The sequence below is a fragment of the Humulus lupulus genome, chromosome 2 (genome assembly GCF_963169125.1).
Source record: "Humulus lupulus chromosome 2, drHumLupu1.1, whole genome shotgun sequence".
NCBI classification, from domain to species: Eukaryota; Viridiplantae; Streptophyta; class Magnoliopsida; order Rosales; family Cannabaceae; genus Humulus; species Humulus lupulus.
Window position 1 is genome coordinate 201,200,641 of NC_084794.1, and position 26,570 is coordinate 201,227,210.

The 26,570-nt window shown below is 34.4% G+C and overlaps 1 non-coding gene and 1 pseudogene across 1 annotated transcript; one reads left to right on the plus strand and one right to left on the minus strand.

The window, feature by feature from the left end:
- LOC133816490 (zinc finger CCCH domain-containing protein 5-like) lies at positions 1-26,130 on the plus strand (annotated as a pseudogene).
- Positions 16,506-16,612, minus strand: LOC133820508 (small nucleolar RNA R71). Its single transcript, XR_009886916.1, has one exon. It is a non-coding gene; the product is annotated as a small nucleolar RNA R71 (small nucleolar RNA).
- Positions 26,131-26,570: the final 440 nt, after the last annotated feature.

A 26,570-nucleotide genomic window follows, 5' to 3' on the forward strand; every position in this document is an offset into this window, starting at 1 on the left:
TCTGATAGCTTCTCTCATCTTTATCACGTTCATTTTCTCTTATGTCTAGATTCTAATTAATGTAGAGCTCAACAAACGTGGCAGTGGCGATGGTGAATCGGAGAATGGCGTGGTCGATTTGACGAGTCAGGTACACCTGATGGAGAAGGAAGATGCGGAGAGGTCCGAGAGGGAGAGGAAGGAGTTCGAGGAGAGGGGGAAGGCCTGGCTCGAGGCCATTGAGATGAAAAGGAAGAAGATGGAAGAAGAAGAAGAATATGAGGAACAACGAAAGAAGGCACTGGATGAAGAGTCTCGGAAACAGCATGTACTTTCTTCTTTTCCTTACTTTCTCGGAGTATTTTGGTTTTAACGGCTGTTTGGTTGCTGGAAAAGAATGAAAAACTAACCAAATTAATATAATATACCTAAAGGTTTGAGATATTGATATGGAAAGAAGAACTTTTTTTGTCTTGTTATAGAATGTTTTGAGTTTTTGCTGATTGGCAGAGAGAATATGTAATTCTAGCAAGGAAGTTATATTTACTTTGTTAAATTTATGACAGGCTGAGACTGCAAATGAGTGATGAAGGGGAATATGAAGAAGGGCCTACTGAAATTATCGGGCAAGGAAATGAGATCATTTTCAAGAAGAAAATGATCAGGGCCTCGAAGAAAAAAGTAAGCTAGATGACTAAAGTAGAAAAGAGGTATGGATATGAATATCAAGTTTGGGTTTCATTTGTGTATATATCGCCCTGTGAAGTGCTTTCTCATGTGGTTCAGCCAAGATTTAAACACTCAATCTTATTATTTTCATTTTGCAGGATGTTGATAGGCCCACGTCTAATCCTCTTGCACCAGAATCTGAAACTTTTGCTAAGTATAGAAACACATTGATGTCAGGACAACAATTGATTGAGAGTGTTGCCGAAAAAGTACCAAATTTCAGAACTGAATTGGTATTTCTCCTATATTGTGTATCATGTGTCTCCAACACTATCTGTTATCAAGTTCTCGTCCATTAGGATCCATGAAAAAAGGTTTAGTCTCTTCCAACTACATTAATTCGAGAGTGGGATCTGTTATTAGTCTCACTTATATTTTTTGTCTATGTGTTTAACTCATTTTTTGTTTGCTGGTATGATTAAGAGGAACATAGTCTCTAAGTATTTTTTTTTTGTATGTGTTGACCACGATTTTGGCCAACGATGAGTAGACGTCAAAACTACAATGAACCTTCAAGAGAAAAATGCGACACAGAAAATTTTATAGTGGTTCAGCCCCAATTTATTGGTAATAGCCTAATCCACTTGGAGTTGTGATATATATCCTACACTTAAGATCAGATGAACTTGAGCCAGCTGAGATCTTAAGTATAAGTAGAAAAATACATATTTTCTCTCTCTAAACTTTCTTAGAAAATGCCCCAAGAACACCCTAAGTAACAGTCCCAAAGTCTCCAAACTAGAGAGTTTTTCTTAGTCTAAAAAGATCATATCCTCAAAATGATGCCATGAGCCATTTATTTATAGGCTCATGGATCGTACATCAGATATTCCCTTTGACCGGGTCATTGGTCCTTCCAACAGAATTTAATTAATAAAAATATAAATAAATTTAAATAACAACAATATAGCTATTATTCTGGGATATCTGAGAGATTCCCGCGGCAGTTGAGAATTATTCGGGTTGAAGCTGTTACTAAGGACATAGGCAAGCACCTCTTGTCAGCAAAGCACTCCTCTAGCACACCTCTGGTCTAGCATGACACATCTCTGGTCTAGCAAAACACTTTACTTGTTGGCCATGCACTCCACCGATCGGCCAAATACTTCACTGGTCGGCCATTCACACCACTGGTCGGCCAAACACCTAACTAGTTGGCCATGCACTCCATCAGTCGTCCATGCACTCCACCGGTCAGCCAAACACCTCACTGGTCGGCCATGCACTCCACCGGTTGGCCAAATACTTCACTGGTCGACCATGCACTCCACCGATCGGCCAAATACTTCACTGGCCGACCATGCACTCCACCGGTTGGCCAAACACCTAACTAGTCGGCCATGCACTCCACCGGTCGGCCAAACACCTAACTGGTCGGCCATGCACTCCACCGGTCGGCCAAATACTTCACCGGCCGACCATAAATTCTATCAGATCGGTCAGATCACTTTATCACAACTCCGAAGAGCCAACACATTTATTGACTATTAATGGGCCATTTTACTCACCATGCATTGCCACTTGTCACTTTTGATTGCCACGTCATCAAACTGAAATTATGGGGATAATATTTGTCCCCCAAGTTTATTATATGATTTACTTGTATGATAAAAATTTTCTATAGCAAAATGTTTTTGAGGTCATCCAAAAGCTTCCATCCGGTCAGTAACTTTCACTTTTGTATTCTTCAAATTCCATTTTTTGATCTTATGTAGTACCCCATGAGTAGGAAAACATGTTTGCTCCATGTTTTTTAGTAAACTTGTGCTTGCTTAGCTGATTGGGAATGCCTATTTGGTCCTCGAGGACCCAAATAATTTCTTAACTGCTAACCCTAGGGTGCTTTGTTTCCTGCTAGTTGGACGTCCGCCTTGTGGGTTGGGAATGCCCTCTCCGTTTGGGGCACATAACCTCCTTGGATAGCAGCCTTTGGCATGTTGGCTCCTCGACACTAGGGCAGAGCCCCTTGGATGCGCGCCTCCCTTGGTGCACCTGGCTTCTCGGACGCGCGGCACAGCCGCTCGGATGTGCACCTACTAGCTCCTCGAATGCACAACAACAGCTCCTCGGACGCACCTGCAACAAGTCCTTGGATGCGCGCCTAGCCGCTCGGGTGACTTCATACATCCGCTCGGACGATACGCTAGCTGCCCAGACACGTGCGCGCCATCCAATCGGCACCACTCCACACCTGCTCGGATGTCACGTAGTCTACTCGGACACGCCCCAGCATCCGCTCGGATGCAGCACCATCCGCTCGGATACATGCTATTTCCACGCGAACACATGCAGCCTCGGACGCAGCTCCTTGGATGCCTAGCCCACAGCTCCTCTAATGCCTAGATCCTCGGACACACAACGCAGCCACTCGGACACGCCCCCTCACCGCTTGGACAAGCCCTAGCCACTCGAACACGCATAGTCGCTTTGCTGCGCGCTTGGCTACTCGAACACCAGTGCCTAACCGCTTGGATGAATGCCCTTATGTCCTCGGGTTTGCACAAAATTTTTATGGTTCATGCATTTATACTTTACTTTTCTTTGTTAACTTGAAACATTCTAAGTCTTTTTACACTTAAAAAGTTATAAGTTTTTGTCAATAGTAAGGTCACTCTGATGTATGCCTTATATTTTCGCATGAGTACTTAGTTTTCTAACTTAGAAATTCTAGACATTTCATAAGTCCATACTAAATATACTTTCTCACACTCTTATTGCTCTAACATTTTATGAGCATAATGTTTATTGTCACATGAATATCTGCTTCTAACTTGAAATTTAAAAAAATTCCAAGTTACTTAAGCTTTGTCAAACAAGTTAGCTTAATGGCCTTTTTGGACTTCGAAAATTTACAAGTCAGCCTAAAAATAGATATCTTAATTCGTGCTCTTATTTCCTATGTTAAATTATATACCAGTATACCCCATGTGCCCCCCAAGTGATCGAGCGTTGAAAGATCCTTAGTCACTTGCTACTTGACCGAATCTGTTCGAGTAGTTAATTACTTGTGAAACACATAGAATAAATGGAAAATATTCGAGCAGTTGAACACTGCTTGAATGTATCGACCAGTTGAACACTGTCTGATTTTACCGACCAGTTGAACACTATTCAGATAATTAACACACATGCACATTTGTTGAAAGAATCGACCACGCTGCGCGTAATCTCTTTTATTACTCGTAAATTAAAAAAGGACAATACATGTCTAATAACGAATCTTAAACAACAGAAATTGTTCAAAAATAGCTGACTGGTCAACAAATAACCATTTCATAAACCAACTTGAAATTAAACTACCACTCTGAAAGCGATACTTAGTGATAATATATCCTCCGATGCTCGCCGCTCTAGTGGTTTCTGATCCCTAGCACTCCCGCTCATGTCGAAGTGTCTCAGCATACCTCTCCCTTGCTTTGTTGCTATCCTCAGGCAAGTGTGGACCTCCACATATAGTGTCTAAGGTAAAGTCCACAGGCCCGGGCTGCAAGGGTGAAGATCTTTGTCGTTTGAACCCAAGATTGCTACTACCTCCTTCTCCTTGGGGTGTCTCTGCCCGGTACTTTCTCAACTTGCCCGAATGGAGAAGAAACTCTATCTCATCCTTGAGGTGATTGCATTCATTTGTATCATGACCATAATCTCCATGGAAACGACAAAACTTATTCATGTCTCTCTTCCTCATCTCTTTCTTGATGGGTGGAGGTTTCTTGTAGGGAACCTCTTCATGACTAACAAGATATATTTTCACTCGGCTGGCCGAGAGAGTGGTGTAATTAGTGAACTGAGGCTCATAATTGGTTGGATTTTCGTTTGAACTCAACTTTGTTCTCTTTTCTTCATGGTGGTCAGACTCGTTATTCCCACGTTTCTTTCCACCATTATGACTATTTCCACCATTCTTAGGAGGGTCAGTCGATCCGCTCGGATTGTTTATGCCATTCTCCTCTCTTTCGATTGCATCATCCAATTTCATATACTTGTCTGCTCGGTCAAGAAATTGTTGAAGTGTCAAAATTGGATTTCTATGTATACTATCCCACAAAGGCTCCGATAATTTATCCCAGCAGATAGGGAAACCATCTTCCCCTCGTCTCCTACAGCAGTTGCTCTATTGGCTTCTCTCATGAATCTCTATATATAATTCTTTAAAGACTCATCTTTTACTTGTTTGATAACTGCCAAGTGGTTGGCATAAACTGGTGGGGTCCGGGTAGTGTTGAATTGTCTACAAAACTCTTTCCTGAATGCTTTCCAAGAGGTAATGGAGTTCGGTTTAAACTTCAAATACCATTCCTGGGCGGTATCTAACAAAGTAGTCGGGAAAAATCTACACCGATAATCGTCACTTACTCTGAGCAATTCCATCTGGTCCTCAAATTTCCCAACATGTCTAATGGGATCTACCTTTTCTGTATATACTGGCAGAACCGGTGCTTTATATTTTGCCGGCGGCTGGGCTGCTCTAATCCGGGCACAAAATGGGCTGCCACTCCGGTGGTCTATCGTATCCATCCCGGAAGGTCGTTTTGACAAACCTTGCACTGCATTTGTTAGCACGTCAAGCTGAGCTTGGATGGCTGGTGCAACTGAAAAAGTTCCAGGGTCTTGACCGCCTGGTCGGGCATTACCATCTGGTGCACTGTCGTCAAGTATTTCTACTTGACTGGCAGGGCGGTTCAGATTTTTCCCTTCGACCGGGACAGTCCTCCTCTTGTTGGTGATAACATCCCTTAGATCCTTCCAGGAAGCATGCTCTCCTGCCCGATCAAACACCATACTCTTCAATTTTCCAGAGGGCTTACTACGCGGGACTTGCTCTCTCCTACTACGTTGCTGGCCGGGGTGCAGTGGAGGCTTTTCGGTACGTCCCGGGCAGTCTTTTCCTCCTTGTTGGTCGTTGCCCTCCTTTTCCTTTGACTGGTCGGTGTGATGACTATCAGCCTCATCACGACCATGCCCATCTTTGAATTTTGAAGTCCTCTTATCTCGAGGAGTTCTGGTATGTTCCTGTCTGGGCGGAGTCTTTTTACTGCCCGATCGGTGACTCCCTGATCTAGAAGTTTCTGATCGGTGGCTCCTGGAGGGGGTTCTAGAGTGCCCCCTTTGCGTCGAGGCAGTTCTAGATCGGTCCCCATCATCTTCCTGACCAGGGGTTACTCCTGCTTCTGTCCGATCCCCGAGAATTGGCTCTGTCAGTGGTCCTCCGATCAGCATTATTATTTCTTGCTCCCTGGGTGGCTGCTTGTGTTGTGGCTTGAGCATTGGCTTGGGCCAACTGGGTAGCCACTTCTAGAGCAAGTGCTACTTCACGATGTCTCCGGTCGAATTCCTCTTGTCGCTGTCTGAGCTCTTTGCTTCTGGCCTCCATATCGCGCCTCTGCTGCTCTAACGCAGCTCTCTGCCTAGCCATCCCTTCAGCAAAAGACTTCTGCCGAGCATTAAATTGCACCATCTCCTCTTGGAAATCACCTATTTCTTCCTGGGGTTGTTTAACTTCTGGAGTGGTCTCCTCGAGAAAGACCCTGGGCTCAGTCTCTAGGTTGTACAGTCCAGGACCTTCTGATCTAGCAGGCTCTTTTGACGTGCCTGACTTTCTGGATGCCACACTGGTATTCTTGGGCGCCATCTTGATATGATAGTCGTGTGTTTCTTCTCTTCAGGCTCTCAATGAAAGCACCAAAATGTTGACCACGATTTTGGCCAACGACGAGTAAATGTCAAAACTACAATGAACCGTCAAGAGAAAAATACGACACAGATAATTTTATAGTGGTTCAGCCCCAATTTATTGGTAATAGCCTAATCCACTTGGAGTTATGATATATATCCTACACTTAAGTTCAGATGAACTTGAGCCAACTGAGTTTCTTAAGTATAAGTAGAAAAATACATATTTTCTCTCTCTAAACTTTCTTAGAAAATGCCCCAAGAATACCCCAAGTAACAGTCCCAAAGTCTCCAAACTAGAGAGTTTTTCTCAGTCTAAAAAGATCAGATCCTCAAAATGATGCCATGAGCCATTTATTTATAGGCTCATGGATCGTACATAATATATTCCCTTTGACCGGGTCATTGGTTCTTCCAATAGAATTTAATTAATAAAAATATAAATAAATTTAAATAACAACAATATAGCTATTATTCTGGGATATTTGAGAGATTCCCGCAGCAGTTGAGAATTATTCGGGTTGAAGATGTTACTAAGGACATAGGCAAGCACCTCTCGTCGGCAAAGCACTCCTCTAGCACAACTCTGGTCAAGCATGACACATCTCTGGTCTAGCAAAACACTTTACTGGTCGGCCATGCACTCCACCGGTCGGCCAAATACTTCACCGGTCAGCCATGCACTCCACCGGTCGGCCAAACACCTCACTGGTCGGCCATGCACTCCACCGGTTGGCCAAATACTTCACTGGTCGGCCATGCACTCCATCGGTCGGCCAAAAACTTCACTGGTCAGCCATGCACTCCATCGGTCGACCAAACACCTAACTGGTCGGCCATGCTCTCCACCGGTCGGCCATAAATTCTATTAGATCGGTGAGATCACTTTATCACAACTCCGAAGAGCCAACACATTTATTGACTATTAATGGGTCATTTTACTGACCATGCATTGCCACTTGTCACTTTTGATTGCCACATCATCAAACTGAAATTATGGGGATAACAATATGTATGACAGGATAAAGCTCATTGTCCTTTCCACTTAAAAACTGGAGCTTGTCGGTTTGGTCAGTGTTGTAGTAGAGTCCATTTCTATCCTGATAAATCTTGCACTTTGCTTATCAAGAATATGTATAGTGGACTTGGCCTTGCTTGGGAGTAGGATGAGGGGCTTGAGGTCTGTTAGCGATAGTTTTGTGATTCTCGTATCCTGCTAATGGCTATACAATTCTTCTATATTTCATTGCATAAAGATTAAACTTTTTTTAATCTCATCTCACTTCGTATAGTTGTTTGACGAGAGAAAGCATTTATTAAGTTCCTGATAGTAATGGTTTGAGTGAGTCAATCCTTTTAACTTATACCTTCTTTGATTTTTTTTCTTTTCTTCACTCTGAATGCTAACATGTAGAAGTTCTTTAGTTCCATACTATGTCTTGTCTGAAGCTTTTCTTCTATTGTTCTTACTGTATATGTGATTCTATATTTAACTTCGGAAATGTATTTTTGTTCAGTTCTTATTCTTTGCCTTAATTTAAGCGATAGGTTCATGTGCAAGATTCATTTTGATTGCGTTTCTTAGTTCAGTTGGACTAAAATATTTATGCAGTCATGTATTCTTCTTCCCCATAGAAGAGTAAAGAGTGGTTATTATCTAATGCTTTAATTATTTTATTACCTAATCATGTTATGTTCTATCTCATTTTTGTATTGGAATACAAAGGGTTCTATATGTATCATACTGTAGGCTTTAATTAATCTAACTCCTATTACCTTACTACAAACTTTATAGTATTGTAATTATGAAAATAATATGTATGTATTTCTTACCTCACATTTTCATTACTTTGGTATTGTAAAATTGGTTATAGAAAACATTCCAACTATGGTTCATAATCGTCCAGTGTGTTTAAATTTGACATTTATTATGTTTGAACCCTTAACTGCATGAGTTTTTGGAGCAACCAATTATTTCTCCTTAACAATTGAGAGTTTGTTGGGTTTATTATCCTAAGTGGAGCTGTTTGGATGGTGATGATAACTTCTAGAGGTTTGTGATTTTCTACAGAATTTTATAAAAAAATGCACCTAGCTTGAACTTTAATTTAAACACGTTAAAAAAAATATAATTTTAGTAGATGTTTTCCTCAAAAAGATACTCATATTACGCTTACACTGGAAAACCACTCATAGTGGAGCAGATCAGCAACAGAAAAAACTCAAAGGCTAAATGGGTTTTTGTGAGAAATGGACAATACTCTCTTTTATGTAGCCTTTAGTTAGACTTAAAAGTGGACCACATGTAGTTTTAAAATTTTAAGAGTGCAAGTAGCATTGTTGATTGGACTTTTATAGCCTTTACATACTCTTTACAGACTACAATGATACACATATCTGATTGGCTTTCAGTAATTTCAATGGCTTCAGTTTTATGATTATGTTGATATATTTAATGGTCAGAACTGTTAAATTAATGTACCAAGAAACTTTTGCTCATTTATGTTTTTCTATTCTTTGTATTTTGTATGCACAAACTTATGAATGCCTTGGTGTCTAATGCAGTTAGTTAATTGTGTGATTTTGTTTGATCGATTAGAACTCTTGCATGATATTCACTCGAGTACTTTACAAATTTTAGTATTTTCCTTTTATTTTTTTAGTATCTATTCATTTCTTCAAAAAAAGTGTGCTTTGACCTTTGAGCTGTACCAAAGCTGATGGTCAGCATGATTTAATGGGGGACGTACATCTCATTCATTTGCTTTGCATTTTTACAAACATTTGTAATGTTCCTTACTTATTCTCTCTTTGGTCTGTATAGTGATCTGTATATCAGTAATTTTTGTGTTTGTTTTTGGCTTTTCAGTATACTGATGAGGAGGTTGAACACTGTTATAAAGAATTTTATGAGGATGTCCATACGGAGTTCTTGAAATTTGTGGAAATTGTGAATTTCAAGGTTTCAAACTGCTTTTTGTGCCTTTTGATTTATTAATGTTTTTGCTAGCTTTTTTCATTTTATTTTCTCAATTAGAAAAAAAAATAAGAGAGGAGAAATCACAGTGAAAAACAAAGGACCTCTAAAAGATGAAAGGAGATAAAGTATCTGATAACTCTACAAAATGGAATTATTTTACCACTTTTTATGTGCTAATTGTTGCTTAATTCTTGAGTTTTTAATTAATGTATTAAGTTTTTAAGTAATTTTGAATCTATTTGGTTTATTTTGACTTTTTAGATTACTGTATGTTTTCATAGATATTTTATTATAATATGTTGTATTTTAAATTAATATTGTTAAGTTAGGAGTAAAAAGATGCAATTGTTGAACTTAAATGTTAAATATAAATTAAGTTATAATTAATATTTTCAAATAATTAACTTGATTTATTTTATAGTTGAAAATATTTAGTTTTAGTTTAATTTATGCTTATTTTTTTAGATAATTTGTTGCAATTTTATCTTGAAAAGCAAGAAAAAGGAAGAAAAATAAATGACATTATCAAGGAAAAGAATGGAAAATTTGGAATTTATGAAATGGCCCAGCCAAGCCCCATCTGAAGGCCCACGGTTTCCCTCCCAGCTGCACCTTCGGCCCAAGCCAGGCCCACATCTGCCAATCTCCCAGCTCCCTGATGCTTCAGCTCTCCACACATCCAACCGTGTTTTCACTCTAGCCGAAGTCACACCAACGCCTGCCTCCAACCGACCACCTGCCAGCTTCACAAGTCCCCATCCGTACGCCTGCCTTGCTGAAGCAGCCCAATTCACACCAGGCCCAACCCGTGGCCCACCTGCCCAATCCAGCCATCCCAGGTGCCACCAGCCACCAAGCCACCACTTCTTGAGCCCATAAATTGTAAAGAACGCCCTAGACTAATACTTACAAAACATTCGCATAACATAGTTTATAAAATAATACCATTCATTATCAAAGTCTCTGGGGGACTTGTTTAAAACCATGCAAGTTGGGGCCATAAGTTTTAAAATAAAACATAGATTTTTTTATGCAAAGTTCAAAGAAACCAAAAATTAAATAACAGAGTCCCACTGATAATTTAGGAAAGTCTCTTAAAAACAAAACATAATTTAAATGGCGTTCTACGTTGATCGTTTTTCCGTCCATAGGATTACCCCACGCCATACACCCCATGATGAAAGAACTCCTCACGTCCCCACGCGTGCCATAAAGAAATCCTATTTGCTACCTGGAAGGAAAGTAAGGGGGTAAGCTAAAAGCCCAGTAAGGAAGTACAAACAAATAAGCAAGTAAGAATACAACAAAAACAAACACTAACGTTCATCTAAAACATCATGGTATAACATAACATAATCGTAACATATCATCATATCATAACACAATCGTAACATATCATCATATCATAACATAATCGTAACATATCATCATATCACAAACATACAGCATACATGATGAGCATGGATCGCTAGTTGTCCATGTCACCCTATGAGGTAAACAGGAGATCACTGGTCCTTGAATAACCTCGGCGTGTCCGCCCTAAGAGTTACGTCTCAATGTCCTTAGTAACTCGTTCGATGTATCTGACATCGTAATCTGCTTGATGTATCTAACATCGTATTCTGTTTGATGTATCTAACATCGTAACTGGTTTGATGTATCTAACATCCATACACATATCACATTCAACATATCATCACGTTATGGCATTCATAATTCATAACAATTCATTCATACAATAGTCTTACCATTCATAGCATAAAATCATAGAATCTATCTAACTTCCTTACCTTAGGTCCAAGCTAAGAAATTTCACAATCTTTCAACGAGCCTATATCATAATCAAAATAACATTTCTTAGGTTCATAAAATTACTATTTTGCCCTTCCACACAACTCATGTGTGCATGGGCCATGCACACGTAATAACAGTTACACAAAACATGCAATTATCACCATAAAAGAATAATGCTCGTTTGACCCATTTTACTAGCATGATCGTTTTATAAAAACCACATAGTTGAATAATAAACATAATTTTGGACGTAAAAGTGGAGTTGCATGTAACATGCATACATGGGAACATTGCGTAATAGAGATGTTTTCAAAAAGGATAATTCTACACTTCTTACTTTTATTGTTTTAAAATCAATAGACTTATTACATGCTTTATTTTTCTTAAAATTTCTAAGTTGATTAAATTTCTCAAAACATTATTTTATTTTAGCTCAAAAATAAAATATGTGACAAATTTCATTCATTAATCTCAAATTACAAAGAATTAACCAAAAAGCTTGGATTTAATTAAAATGCCTATTTTTAATATGTTTCTTTAGAAAAATAAATTTTATCATTGTGTTACATAAATGAGGTGAGAAAAATTTATTTTTAAGTGTGGAAAATACATTTTGATTTAAATTATTTAAGACTTAGTTTTATGTAACAAAAATCCATATGTGACAATTAAATAACAATTTTTTAACCTTTTTAAAACAAACTTTCAGCCACCATTTATTTTCTTCAAAAATCACAAATAAATAGAATCTAAATATTTTTTTCTCAATCAAAACAAAGGAAAAATCATAACTTATCAAAATATGCATTCATACCATTAAAAATACCATTTTTCAATATTACCATAACTTAGGAAAAATAATTTATTCCAAAAACTCATCAAATTCATTTTAGTGAAACTCACTTCATATTTTCTTACAAAAATTCCAGCAACTATTTTTATCATTAAAAATCACCATATTCAATTTAAAAGCTCATATTTTCTCAAAAATCAATAAAAATTCTGTATGTAATTATTTGAGTAAAAATATCATTTTAATGAGATTTAAAATCCCCTTTTAATTCCATAAAATTTACATAACATCAAGGACATTACTTATGCATGCAAATCATTTTTAAATCAAACTTTTACCCAATTATTTGTAAAAATCAGCAAGCTTAATTTCTCATGAAACTCATCTTTTATCCCAAAAATTTCACATAAAATCATACATGTCCAAAATCCCATCATACTCTTATTATATACATGATTCTAATATTACTAACATATTCACATGAAGTCTTATAAAACCAATTTTCTATTCCATTGAATCTACACATGAAATCCAACAACAATAACCATGGCAATAGCATACATAAATTCATAACACCATATCTCATGAACATGCCTTTACAAAAACCCTAACATAATTCTTATCATATTTCTAAAATCATCATTTACCATTTACATAAATCAAAGATTAAAAAGATAACCATAGCAACATAAACATAACATATCTCCTCATTATAAACCCTATCAAATCCATTCCCTCAATCATACCCATGAACCCTTTTTAAACAATTCATATTCTCAAAATATACAAATCATAATCATCAATCCTACAATAATCAACCATTAGCATCACCATCAAAAACCTCAAAGACAAACCCATCAAAACCAATATATAGGCTAAGAAAGACCATTATCTCTCTTGATTGTAAAATCAAGAACACAATAAGATCAATACCCAAACTTCACACCCTTGTTCAAGCCTAGGGTTTTTTATTTGAAAACCACCATGAGGAGGAGAAAGAACCCAAACACACACAACAAATAAACAAGTCAATAACATATAATCAATAAAAAGAGATTAGACAAACAAGAAAAACAAGATAACATACTCTAAGATGGGTTCCTCTTCACCTTCTTCTTCTTTCTTTCTTTCTTCTTCTCCCTCTCTCTCTACACGCCACTCTCTCTCTCTCTCTCTCTCTCTCTCTCTCTCTCTCTCTCTCTCTCTCTCTCTCTCTCTCTCTCTCTCTAATTTCGGCAGCCACAAGAGCAAATGGCTCTTCCCCTCTTTCCTTTCCCCTTTATCCTTATTCTCTCATAATGGCTTAATAAAAAGAAAAGGTAAGTTTCCTATTCTCTCCATATTTTCTCTTAATTTTTGTATAATTGTTTTTTTTATCTTTAAATGGCAAGGAATAAAAAGATGATCACATCCTTACCTAAAATAACCATGGTCTTCTAATTTTAATTTAATTGAATCAAGAAAATAAATGGAATAAACCATTCTTTTCCCACTACACATACACGTCCACACTACATGCCATTTCCTTTATTTTTATTTTATTTTTCTTTAATTCCCTACTTATTAAAATAAACTACCCAAAAAATATCATAAATGGCAATTATAAAATGTGTAGAAAATCCACACATGTGCACGTTATTACCATGTACTAGCACACACTAAAACACTAGAGTGCATCACTATCTACCATGCACCTTAGTGCATTCAATCATAACTCACATAATTACCTCAATTGTCACATTTATTTAAAATGTAACACTAATAGTAAAATAACACATGTTACACACTATTCACTTATTAAATTAATTAACCAAACAAACAATTAACAAATTTAAATTCAAAAGATTATACCAAACAATTCTAACAATTAAATAAAATAATAAACAATCAAATAAAACAAACAATCAACTAAATAAAATAACAACACTTAAATAAAACAATTCATCACACTTAACATTTAAATAAAATAAATCGCAAAAATTTAAATAATCTAAAAAATTTTTTGGTGCATTACATAAAATTGCCTAAGTGTACCATTTGTCCCCTATGTCCAAAATGCCAACTTTTTACCCATTTTTTCTACACATTTTCACCACAACATCATCATTACACCCTATAATTTACTTCTACATACCATATTTATTTTATTTAATTAATCTAATCAATTTAATTAATTTAAATTGATTATTTTAACAATCTTATTTTGGCTATAAATATGGTATTTCAAGACCATTTGGGGGTGCTTAATTTTTTGTTACCATCTTCTTTTCTCCCATTTTCTCTCTACCATTCTCTCTTCCATTTTGGGTTTTTCAAGAGCATTTTGCAAGTATGTATGTCATTTATTTTATAATTTCTACTCTAGTTATGTGCTTCTAATCTTTTTCATAAGATTATTAAGATCATGATGAAGCAACTTGTAACTAGGTAATATTTATGTCGTATGTTGATTTCCCTTGTAATGCGACAAAGTTTATGGATTTCTCTTCTTCATATATGTCTTTCATCTTTAATATCTCATATTTTGGATTGTTAGATAATATGCACTTTGTTCTTCATTTTGCAAAAACATAATATTCTTTGTGTAAGATGTGTCATTAAATTGTACACATCCATGCTTAGAACAAAAATATTATGTTTTTCCTTATAAATAATGTTATTTGATTTTTTGTTGTTTCATTAGGTTGATTCACATTAAATACTTTGAAATTATAATTTTTGAAAAGTGAAGAAAAACCTCTTATCTTTTTAGAAGTAATTTGTGCTTAAAATTATAAATCTATTTGGAAAATGATAGTTTGAATTATTTTAACTATCACTAAAACTTGGGAATCAATATACTAATAAATATTATTAAACTTACATTTTGTGGATTCTAGTATCTTAATAATCTTTTCTTTTAACACTTATTTTCAAATCATTATTGGTTTATTTTTATTATCTCAAATAGCTTTATTTTTCAATCTTTTATTTTATGTTCATAACATTAAAACTCATCAATCTTTGGAGCTAGGTTAGAATTTATCACTTTTGATTTAAAATAATTTTCTTTTTGATTTTAGACAACTCTTTTGGGTTCGATCTCGTGCTTACACGAACACTATATTCCATATACGATTCGTGCGCTTGCGAGTATAAATTTTTAAAACATACCCGTTTTGGGTCCATCAAGTTTTTGGCGCCGTTGCCAGGGAGTTGCAAGAGAAAAGAAACGAAATTTATCTCAAGGTTAGTGAATTCTTCTACTAGCTATTTTAATTTTTGCACTTAAAAAAACTAAAAAATATATATATCTATAAAAACTAAACAAAAAAAAAAGATAAAAAGAAAATTACCACCCATAAAAAAAAAACTTACTTATATATATATTTATATTTATTGTTTTTTTTAGTTGACGACACTTGTGCCTCCTATCTATCTTTTTTTTTAGTCGATGGAACTTGTGCCTCCTAATTTTGTTGTAATTTTTATTTCTTGTATTTCTTTGTTAGTTGACGGCACTTGTGCCTCCTAACCATTGTTATAATTTTCTTTATTTATCTTGTTGTAATTTTTATTTTATTTAATTTCCGCAAGATACTAGTTGATGTCAATTTTGCCTCCTAGTCTTTTATCTTATGTTTTAGTTGATGGCACTTGTGCCTCCTAATTTTTACCTTATTTTTGTTATGGTTGATGGCATGCTATGCTTCCCTACTCTTGCCTAAAATTTAGTCTTATTTAATTTTGCCTTATTTTTTCTTTACCTTTTATCATATTATTCTGTAATTGTGAAAAAAAAAGGGAAAACCTAAATCTTGTCCTTTCACCATAAGCAATTTTTGCTTAAAGGAAATTTGAACAAAATTCCCAACTCGCCTCTACTAATTAACCTCGGGGAGTTGTTAGTAGTGCGCGAGTAAGTGGAATCAAATAGGCCTGGGGACAAGTAAACCATAAGAATTATATTGTTGTGAAATCTCTAAAAATTATAAGTATGCTCTGTGGTTGCGGTTTTAACTGATCTTCCACATCAGAAAATTGTTTGTTTGAGATTATATTTTCTATTTTGTTTATTAAAATTGTATGCATCATTGGGAACGTAACTCTAAAAATCGATTAGTAAAAAGTCGTTTATCTCTGTTTCAAATTGAAAGTGTTAGTAAAAATTTGAGCATCATGGAACCAATTGCTAATCCTGTTGATGAAAATGTTGTGCCTGAAAAAACTTTGCTTGAATATTTTGCACCTATTTCATCTAATGCTCCTTCATGCATTGTTTTACCTACAACTTCTACTACTCATTTTGAGCTTAAACCAGCAATCATTCAATTGTTTCCATCCTTTTATGGGTTAGATAGAGAAGATCCTTACATGCATGTAAAAGATTTCTTAGAAATTTGCTCAACATTTAAATTTCAAAAATTTTCTGATGAGTCGATCAAACTAAGATTATTCCATTTTTCATTAAAAGACAAATCAAAAGCTTGGTTAAATTCCCTTCCAACAGGGTCTATAACTACATGGGATCAACTTTATAATATATTCTTGCTGAAATATTTTCCTATGTCTAAAACTAATAGTCTAAGGAGAGAAATCTCCGAGTTTTTTCAAAAAGATAATGAAGAGTTTTATGAATGTTGGGAAAGATTTAAAGATTTATTATTAAAATGTCCTCATCATGGTTTTGAAAAATGGAGACTTGTAAAATATTTTTATGATGGTTTGACTCCCTCTAATCGTCAAATGATTCAATCTATGCATACTGGAAATTTTTTAAAATTTCAAGGACAAGAGGCGTGGGACGCCCTCGAAGATTTATCTGTCAATTCACAACAATGGAATTATTTTGATCCTAGGTCTTGGTCAACTAATTCACCAAAAAGAGGAGGAAGGTATGAAGTAAAAGAAGAATTAGACTTAAGAACATCCTTAGACAAATTAGCGAGAAAAGTATAAGCTTTAGCCATAAGCCAAACTATAAACTCTCCAATACAACCAAGAAAAGATGTGTGTTCTATATGTTCAAGTCCTTGCCATAATGCCCAATCATGTCTTTCCTACCAAGAAGCCTTTTCTGAGGAGGCCAATGCTCTTCATGCTTATGGGAAACCAAATGATAGCCCATTTTCATCCACCTACAATCCAAATTGGAGAAACCATCCGAACTTTTCATGGAGACAAAACCAACCCCAAATGAATCAAGGGCACCAATACAACACACAAAACCAAGCTCATGCCCCACAAAATCAACCATATCCGCAACAAAGAAAACCTTCCTTAGAAGATACTTTACAACAATTTATGCAATCCACTAAACAAATCCTACAAAATCAGTCTCAATCAATTACCAAACTCGAGACACAAGTAGGACAACTCGCCACTGCTTTAGCTGATAGAGAAAAAGGAACATTCCCTAGTCAACCTATCCCTAATCCGAAAGGTCAATATGAGATAGGAAAGTCTAGTCATAATGGAGAAGTCAAATCAATTTCAACTCTTAGGTCCGGAAAGAACATTGTCAAACCCTATTACATACTCGAGGTTGAAAACGAAAAGGAAAAAGAAAAGAGTCAGCCTTCTAGTTCTAATGCCAATGACTCCTCAAACAAGGAAATTCCAATCCATCCTTTCATTCCAAAAGTCCCATTCCCACGAAGATTACTTCCAATTAAAAAAGGCGGCCAATATAATGACATCTTAGAAGTTTTTAAACAAGTTAGTATCAATATTCCTTTCTTAGATGTCATTAAACAAATTCCTGCCTACTCTAAATTTTTAAAGGATCTTTGTACTGTTAAAAGAAACACTAATGTTCCTAAAAAAGCATTTTTAACTGAACAAGCTAGTTCCATTATTCAAAATAAGAGTCTTGTTAAATATAAAGATCCTGGGTGTCCCACAATTTCATGCATTATTGGTGATCATTTTATTAACAAGGCTTTACTTGATTTGGGTGCTAGTGTGAATTTATTGCCTTATTCTGTTTATAAGCAACTTGGTCTTGGTGAGCTAAAACCTACCTCTATAACTCTTCAATTAGTCGATCGTTCTGTGAAAATTCCTAGAGGCATTATAGAGGATGTTTTGATAAAAGTTGATAAATTTTATTTTCCTGTTGACTTCATTGTTCTTGATACTCAACTCGTGGAAAATGTGCATGCTCAAATTCCTATCATTTTAGGTAGACCATTCTTAGCTACATCTAATGCAATCATAAATTTTCGTAATGGTGTTTTGAAATTATCTTTTGGAAATATGACTGTTGAATTGAATGTATTTAATGTTGTTAAATCTATTGAGTGTGGAGAAGTGCATGAAGTTAACATGATAGATAGTATTTGTGAAGATGATGGAAATGACTTACTTGATTTTTGTGAAAAATACTTTGGTATAAACTTGCATGTTGATGACTCTAATGATGATGTGAATTCTTTTCTAGAGCCTATACCCTTAAATGAAACCAAAGTTGAACCTTTTTCACCCTTAGATCATGTTCAATCAATCTCCGAGTCTCCAAAGTTAGACCTTAAACTTTTGCCAGAAAATTTAAAATATGTTTTTCTAGGAGAGTCTGAAACCTTACCTGTTATCATAGCATCCGCTTTAGATAAAGAACAAGAAGATAAATTGTTAGATGTCCTTAGAAAACATAAAGAAGCCATAGGTTGGACAATTGGAGACATTAAAGGAATTAGCCCATCCATATGTATGCATAGAATCCATCTAGAAGTGAATGTTAAAACCTCTCGAGAATGTCAAAGAAGGTTAAATCCAAATATGAAAGAAGTAGTTAGAGAAGAGGTCATAAAATTGTTAGACATAGGTATCATTTACCCTATTTCTGATAGCCAATGGGTTAGTCCAGTTCAAGTTATGCCTAAGAAGTCTGGGATCACAGTTGTTGAAAATGAGAAAAATGAATTAATCCCTACTAGAGTGCAAACGGGGTGGAGAGTGTTCATAAACTATAGAAAGCTGAATAATGTTACTAGAAAAGACAATTTTTCCTTACCTTTTATTGATCAAATGCTTGAACGATTAGTTGGCCATGTATATTATTGCTTTCTTCGTGGGTATTCGGGATATAACCAAATCCCCATTGCCCCAAAAGATCAAGAAAAGACTACATTTACATGCCCCTTTGGGATTTTTGTGTATCGTCGCATGCCCTTTGGATTATGCAATGCACCTGCGACTTTTCAAAGGTGTATGATTTCAATTTTTTCTGACATGGTTGAAAGATTTCTTGAAATGTTTATGGATGATTTTTTTGTGTTTGGGTCCTCCTTTGATGAATGTTTGCACCATCTTTCACGTGTTTCGATTCGTTGCAAAGAGAAAAACCTTGTGCTTAACTGGGAAAAATGTCATTTTATGGTTGAAAAAGGAATTGTTTTAGGTCATGTAATCTCATCTGAGGGAATAGAAGTTGATAAAGCAAAAGTTGATCTTATTTCAAAACTTCCCCCACCTAAAATTGTGAAAGAAATTAGATCATTTTTAGGCCATGCCGATTTCTATAGACGATTTATAAAAGACTTTAGCAAAATTTCTCGGCCTTTATGCCATTTACTTGGAAAAGAAAATGCTTTTGTCTTTAATAATGATTGCCTTGTTTCCTTTGAAAATTTGAAAAATTTGTTGACTACAGCACCCATTATTCGACCCCCTGACTGGAAAATACCTTTTGAAATAATGTGTGATGCTTCTGATTATGTTATAGGTGTTGTCTTAGGACAAAGACTTGAAAAAATACCTCATGTAATTCACTATGCTAGCAAAACTTTAAATGATGCTCAATCAAATTATTCCACAACCGAAAAAGAATTGCTTGCTGTAGTTTTTGCATTGGGGAAATTTAGATCTTATTTGTTAGGGTCTAAAATTATTGTTTATTCTGATCATGCTGCATTAAAATATCTCTTATCGAAAAAGAGGCTAAGTCTCATTTGATCCGTTGGATCCTGCTTTTACAAGAATTCGACTTAGAAATATGTGATAAAAAGAGATCTGAAAATGTTGTTGCTGATCATTTATCTAGACTAGTTGTTGAAACTATACATGATTCCACTCCTATCACTGAAACTTTTCCTGATGAACAATTAATGCATGTTTCTTCCTTGCCTTGGTATGTTTATATTGTTAAGTATTGGGTCACTAAAGAAATACCATCTCATTGGTCTAAGCATGATAAATCTAAATTTTATTCTGAGGTGAAATTTTTTATTTGGGATGATCCTTACTTGTTTAAATACTGCCCTGATCAAATAATTAGAAGATGCATTCCAAATTGTGACCACTCTAAAATCATATCTTTTTGTCATGATCATGCACGTGGAGGACATTTTAGTGGTAATAAAATAGCTGCTAAAGTTTTACAATGTGGTTTTTATTGGCCTACTATCTTTCATGATACATATGTTTATTGTAAAGCTTGTGAACGTTGCCAAAAGTTAGGAAGTTTAACTAAAAGAAAAATGATGCCTTTAAATCATATTCTTATTATTGACATATTTGATGTTTGGGGTATTGATTTTATGGGACCATTTCCTAACTCTTTTGGTAATCTTTATATTCTTGTTGGAGTTGATTATGTGTCTAAATGGGTTGAAGCTATTGCATGCCACACTAATGACCACAACATTTTGCTTCGGTTTTTAAAAGAAAATATATTTTTCCGATTTGGTTCACCACGTGCTATCATTAGTGATAACTGTACACACTTTTGTAATAAGCCATTTGAACATTTGATGAAACAATATGGCATTACACATAAAGTCTCAACACCATATCACCCACAAACTAGTGGTTAAGTTGAAGTGTCTAATAGGGAAGTTAAGCACATTTTAGAAAAAACTATGAATCCAACTAGGAAAGATTGGTACTTTAGACTCACTGATGCATTATGGGCGTATCGTACCGCATACAAAACACCCATTGGCATGTCACCCTACAGACTTGTGTATGGGAAGGTGTGTCATTTACCTGTTGAATTAGAACATAGAGCCTTTTGGGTAATTAAGCAGTTAAACTCTTCTTTAGACAAGGAAGGTGAGAAACGAAAACTTCAACTAAATGAACTAGACAAAATTAGGAATGATGCATATGACTATTCAAAAAAAATATAAGGATCGCATGAAATTTTACCATGACAAAAATATTTTGAGAAAAGATTTTTCTCCAGGTCAAAAAGTCCTTTTATACAACTCTCGTTTGCATTTATTCCCGGGAAAGTTGTGCTCTAGGTGGTCTGGTCCTTACATTGTTCGTATTGTTTTTCCACATGGAGCTATTGAAATTGAAAATCCTAAAAATTGTGATATATTTAAAGTTAATGGACAAAAATTAAAACCATTTTTAGAATGGAAAACCGATGAAGTGGATGAGATCCTCCTTAAGGACCCTGTTTACCATGCTCTTTGATTCCTATTTGATCTTGATAACTGGTGTTTTATTTTCTTTGTTTGTTTTATGTGTGATTTAATTTTTGTTTGTTGTATCTTTTACTCTCTTAGCGATGCACCATATTAAGGTACGACCATTCTAAACTCTAAACTCTAAACTCTTGTCAATTTTAATTTATATTTATATTTTGACACATTGAGGACAATGCTTCAATTAATTTTGGGGTATCGAATTTATATGGTTATTATCATTAAGGAGAGTTTGGCTTATTGTGTTTATGTTTTGCGTTGTTTTTATTTTTTATGTTTTGTGTTAACTTTTGTTTTTATTTATGTTTGTTTAAAAAGAAGAATATTTATATATATAGTTATTTGTTTTGTTGTCTTGTAAAAAAAAATATTCATTTTCATAAAAATTAAAAAAAAAAAATTTGATGATATTTTTCATTTTCAATGATAAAAATCTTGATTGAGTTTGAATTTAATTCTCTTAAAAATATGAATAATTTTTAAGCTTTGTCTTTAATTATTGGGTCAATTTTGCTTATAACAAAAATTACATTTTTCATAATAAGAACACTCTTATTTCCTATAAGTTTAAGTGAAAAATAATTTTAATGAAAACCTGTTTTTTTTTTTAAAGCGAAATTGACAATTTAATTAATTACATAAGCTTAACTTTTATTCATAATATTTTTTTAGAATTATTTTCATTGTGCAATTTTTGAGAAAATCATTTTTATATCACCAATAAAAAAAATGTGTGTTTTAATTTTTCTTTCGCTTGAGGACTAGCAAAACTTTAAGTTTGGGGGTGTGATAACTCTACAAAATAGAATTATTTTACCATTTTTTATGTGTTAATTGATGCTTAATTCTTGAGTTTTTAATTGATGTATTAAGTTTTTAAGTAATTTTGAATTTATTTGGTTTATTTTGATTTTTTAGATTTCTATATGTTTTCATAGATATTTTATTGTAATATGTTGTATTTTAAATTAATATTGTTAAGTTAGGAATAAAAAGATGCAATTGTTGAACTTAAATGTTAAATATAAATTAAGTTATAATTAATATTTTCAAAGAATTAACTTGATTTATTTTATAGTTGAAAATATTTAGTTTTAATTTAATTTATGCTTATTTTTTTAGATAATTTGCTGCAATTTTATCTTGAAAAGCAAGAAAAAGCAAGAAAAATAAATGACATTATCAAGGAAAAGAATGGAAAGTTGGCATTTATGAAATGGCCCAGCCAAGCCCAAGCCGAAGGCCCACGGTTTCCCTCCCAGCTGCACCTTCGGCCCAAGCCAGGCCTACATCTGCCAATCTCCCAGCTCCCTGATGCTTCAGCTCTCCACACATCCAACCATGTCTTCCCTCCAGCCGAAGTCAGCACCAACGCCTGCCTCCAACCGACCACCTGCCGGCTTCACAAGTCCCCAGCCGTACGCCTGCCTTGCTGAAGCAGCCCAATTCACACCAGGCCCAACCCGTGGCCCACCTGCCCAATCCAGCCATCTCAGGTGCCACCAGCCACCAAGCCACCACTTCTTGAGCCCATAAATTGCCTAAGTGTACCATTTTTCCCCTATGTCCAAAATGCCAAATTTTTACCCATTTTTTCTACACATTTTCACCACAACATCATCATTACACTCTATAATTTACCTCTACATACCATATTTATTTTATTTAATTAATCTAATCAATTTAATTAATTTAAATTGATTATTTTAATAATCTTATTTTGGCTATAAATATGGTATTTCAAGACCATTTGGGGGTGCTTAATTTTTGGTTACCATCTTCTTTTCTCCCATTTTCTCTCTACCATTCTCTCTTCCATTTTGGGTTTTTCAAGAGCATTTTGCAAGTATGTATGTCATTTATTTTATAATTTCTACTCTAGTTATGTGCTTCTAATCTTTTTCATAAGATTATTAAGATCATGATGAAGCAACTTGTAACTAGGTAATATTTATGTTGTATGTTGATTTCCCTTGTAATGCAACAAAGTTTATGGATTTTTCTTCTTCATATATGTCTTCCATCTTTAATATCTCATATTTTGGATTGTTAGATAATATGCACTTTGTTCTTCATTTTGCAAAAACATAATATTCTTTGTGTAAGATGTGTCATTAAATTTTACACATCCATGCTTAGAACAAAAATATTATGTTTTGCCTTATAAATAATGTTATTTGATTTTTTGTTGTTTCATTAGGTTGATTCACATTAAATACTTTGAAATTATAATTTTTGAAAAGTGAAGAAAAATCTTATCTTTTTAAAAGTAATTTGTGCTTAAAATTATAAATCTATTTGGAAAATGATAGTTTGAATTATTTTAACTATCACTAAAACTTGGGAATCAATATACTAATAAATATTATTAAACTTATATTTTGTGGATTCTAGTATCTTAATAATCTTGTCTTTTAACACTTGTTTTCAAATCATTATTGGTATATTTTTATTCTCTTAAATAGCTTTATTTTTCATTCTTTTATTTTATGTTCTTAACATTAAAACTCATCAATCTTTAGAGCTAGGTTAGAATTTATTACTTTTGATTCAGAATAGTTTTCTTTTTTATTTTAGAAAACTCCTTTGGGTTCGATCTCGTGCTTACACGAACACTATATTCCATATACGATTCGTGGGCTTGCGAGTATAAATTTTTAAAACATACCCATTTTGGGTCCATCACTATCTACATCCATGAAACTATGATAATTTTTATCCATCCCATCTGCTTCTTACATGAAGTTTTTCATTACGAGCTCTCTCCCGTTTCTGACTAGATGTTTGATTCTGACATTATAGTAAGAGATAGAAAGATAATCTTGTTTTTAAGAAGTACAAACTGCACATGCAAATGAAAGGTTTGAAATGGTTTTTTGTTACCTTTGAGGGGTTAAAAGATTTTCCATATGCATTGGTTTTTCTAATTATCTTCAACAAGTGCAAGTTTTCTTATCTTTTCAATCTTTAAAACTAAATAAAGGGGACATGCAAGAGAGTGACAATGCAGACTGCCTGGATGTTGTCTGATGCTCTGTTTTACTGTTTCTCTTCAAGCATTGTTTTAACAAAAGTAACATCTGTGCCAGGTATGTAGAAATGGGTCATCTCATCTACGAGGAAATGTGTATGTACACTTCAAATCATTGGACTTTGCTGTTCTGGCACATCATTTTGTTAATGGTAGCTACTTTGCTGGAAAACAGGTATCAGCATCGCACTAGAAACCAAATTCCTATTTCGTTAATTTTAACATGTCATCATGTTAACGTTTTTTTTTCATTCTCATATTTTTACTTTTGTTCAGTTGTGATGTAGTATTTATTTGATATATGGATGTCTTAGTTGTTAATAATTGTAATCTTTACTTTGAAAAAGGATGTCTTGTCTGTATATTAACTTGTTAACTATGCTCCTATTATGTTGTGACCTTTATCTTAAAGATCTTATCTTCATATTCATGTTTTCTGATTCCTTTTTTTTCCTTTATGTTTTTGCTTGTCTAACAAAAAGCTTGTCTCATTGATTAGTATTTTGGATAATTGGTTCTTTTAATTTGTCAATGACTTAAAATTTTCCATCAATTTGTGTGTGAACCATTGAATTTCATTTAGAAGTTGGTTGCTCCTTCTATGGTTAAGGTTTAAGTTGGATTGAGGCTCTAAATAAGTTGGTGTGGTCTGTGTAAAGAAAGATAGCTCATGTTTATTTATGGTGATTTTATGTTGTCTATTTTTTAGAAATTGTTGGCAGACTTCAGGTAGGCATGGTCGCTGCCAAGAAATTCCTTTGATTTTGTGGCTCAAACTTTTATTGGGGTCATGATACAATAACGTTAACTTTTTTTGGAATTGTGGATTGCTGGTTGTTTTGTGGGCTGTTTGGTTGGCTAGCATGATTTAACTTTCAATAATAGAGTTTTAGATTCGTTGTGTGAAAAGATGAAGTTTTGGGTTGTTGCGTGGGTTAGGAATAAGAAAGTATTCAGCCATTTTGTTTCTTTGATCTGTTGGTAGTTGTTTTTTGTTTTCAAAATAATAAATTAAGCTGGTTTTGGGTGATATTTTGGGTGAGAGTTATGACTTTATCTCCTTTTGGTGTGTATTTTAAGACTTCTTTATCACGCATACCCTTATATATAGCCTGTTAAATTAAAATGGAGCATGACTTTATAACAAACAAGTAAATGAGATGAATGTAGAATGTTGATACCTCCATTGTGATTGCCTTTTTAGTTTCCCCATCATTCACTTATAATTTCAAACCACCTTCCGGTTGTTGGTGTATTGATGTAGTGATGCTTCCTGCAGGTGGGATGTGAATTTGTTAACCTGACCAGATGGAAGGTTGCAATATTTGGGGAGTATATGAAGGCAAGGTTTAAGGTACAACCTTCTGTTTGGTGTTGGTTGTTTTGATCATCATTCCTGTGCTACAGCTACACTTTTAACTTTGTATTGAGTAGTTAAAAAGTTATTATTTGATATACTTTTGCATTCGTTGGAAGGGAATAGAAGAATCTTTTAAGATATGGAAGGGGGACTTAGATTCAATTTGGCACAGGTTACAGATTGGGTTTTTTTTTTTTTTGGATTGGATAATTCTGAAGACTTTATGGGTAGTTTGTTTTAAGACTTAGAAATTCCTTTTTCTTCTTGTAATTTCAGATGATCTCTTTTCATCTTTTGGTGTTTATATATTAATAAAACAGCTTATGTTATATATATATATATGTAATTTATGCATATATTTATAGGTGTAAATAAATTGATTTTAGGTATGAGAAATTTCTATAATTTATAGGTTTATCAATATTCTTGCAATTTTCACTCTTTAGCAAAATCATTTGTTTTGTGTAAAACTTTAGGTTCTTTTTGATTGAGGCGTAGTGCCCTAGGTATTTATCCTAATGCTTTTTGTGTGAAGGAAATAAAATTTAGTTATCTAAGAGATATATTGCATAATTTATTTAAGAATGTATTTCTTTACCATGTTTTGGGGTAATGAGATCAAACTATTGGAAGAATATTTAAAATTCAATGGGGATATTACTCAGAAATATGTTATGGGATATTATGTGAATCTACACAGATATTCTATGTGTAGAGTTCTAGCTTACTTTATGTTATTCTTTTCTCTCCCACTGATCTGAGAGAAATTAATTAAGGAGAGATTTAATCTGTCTACACTACTAATTAATCTCTCTTAT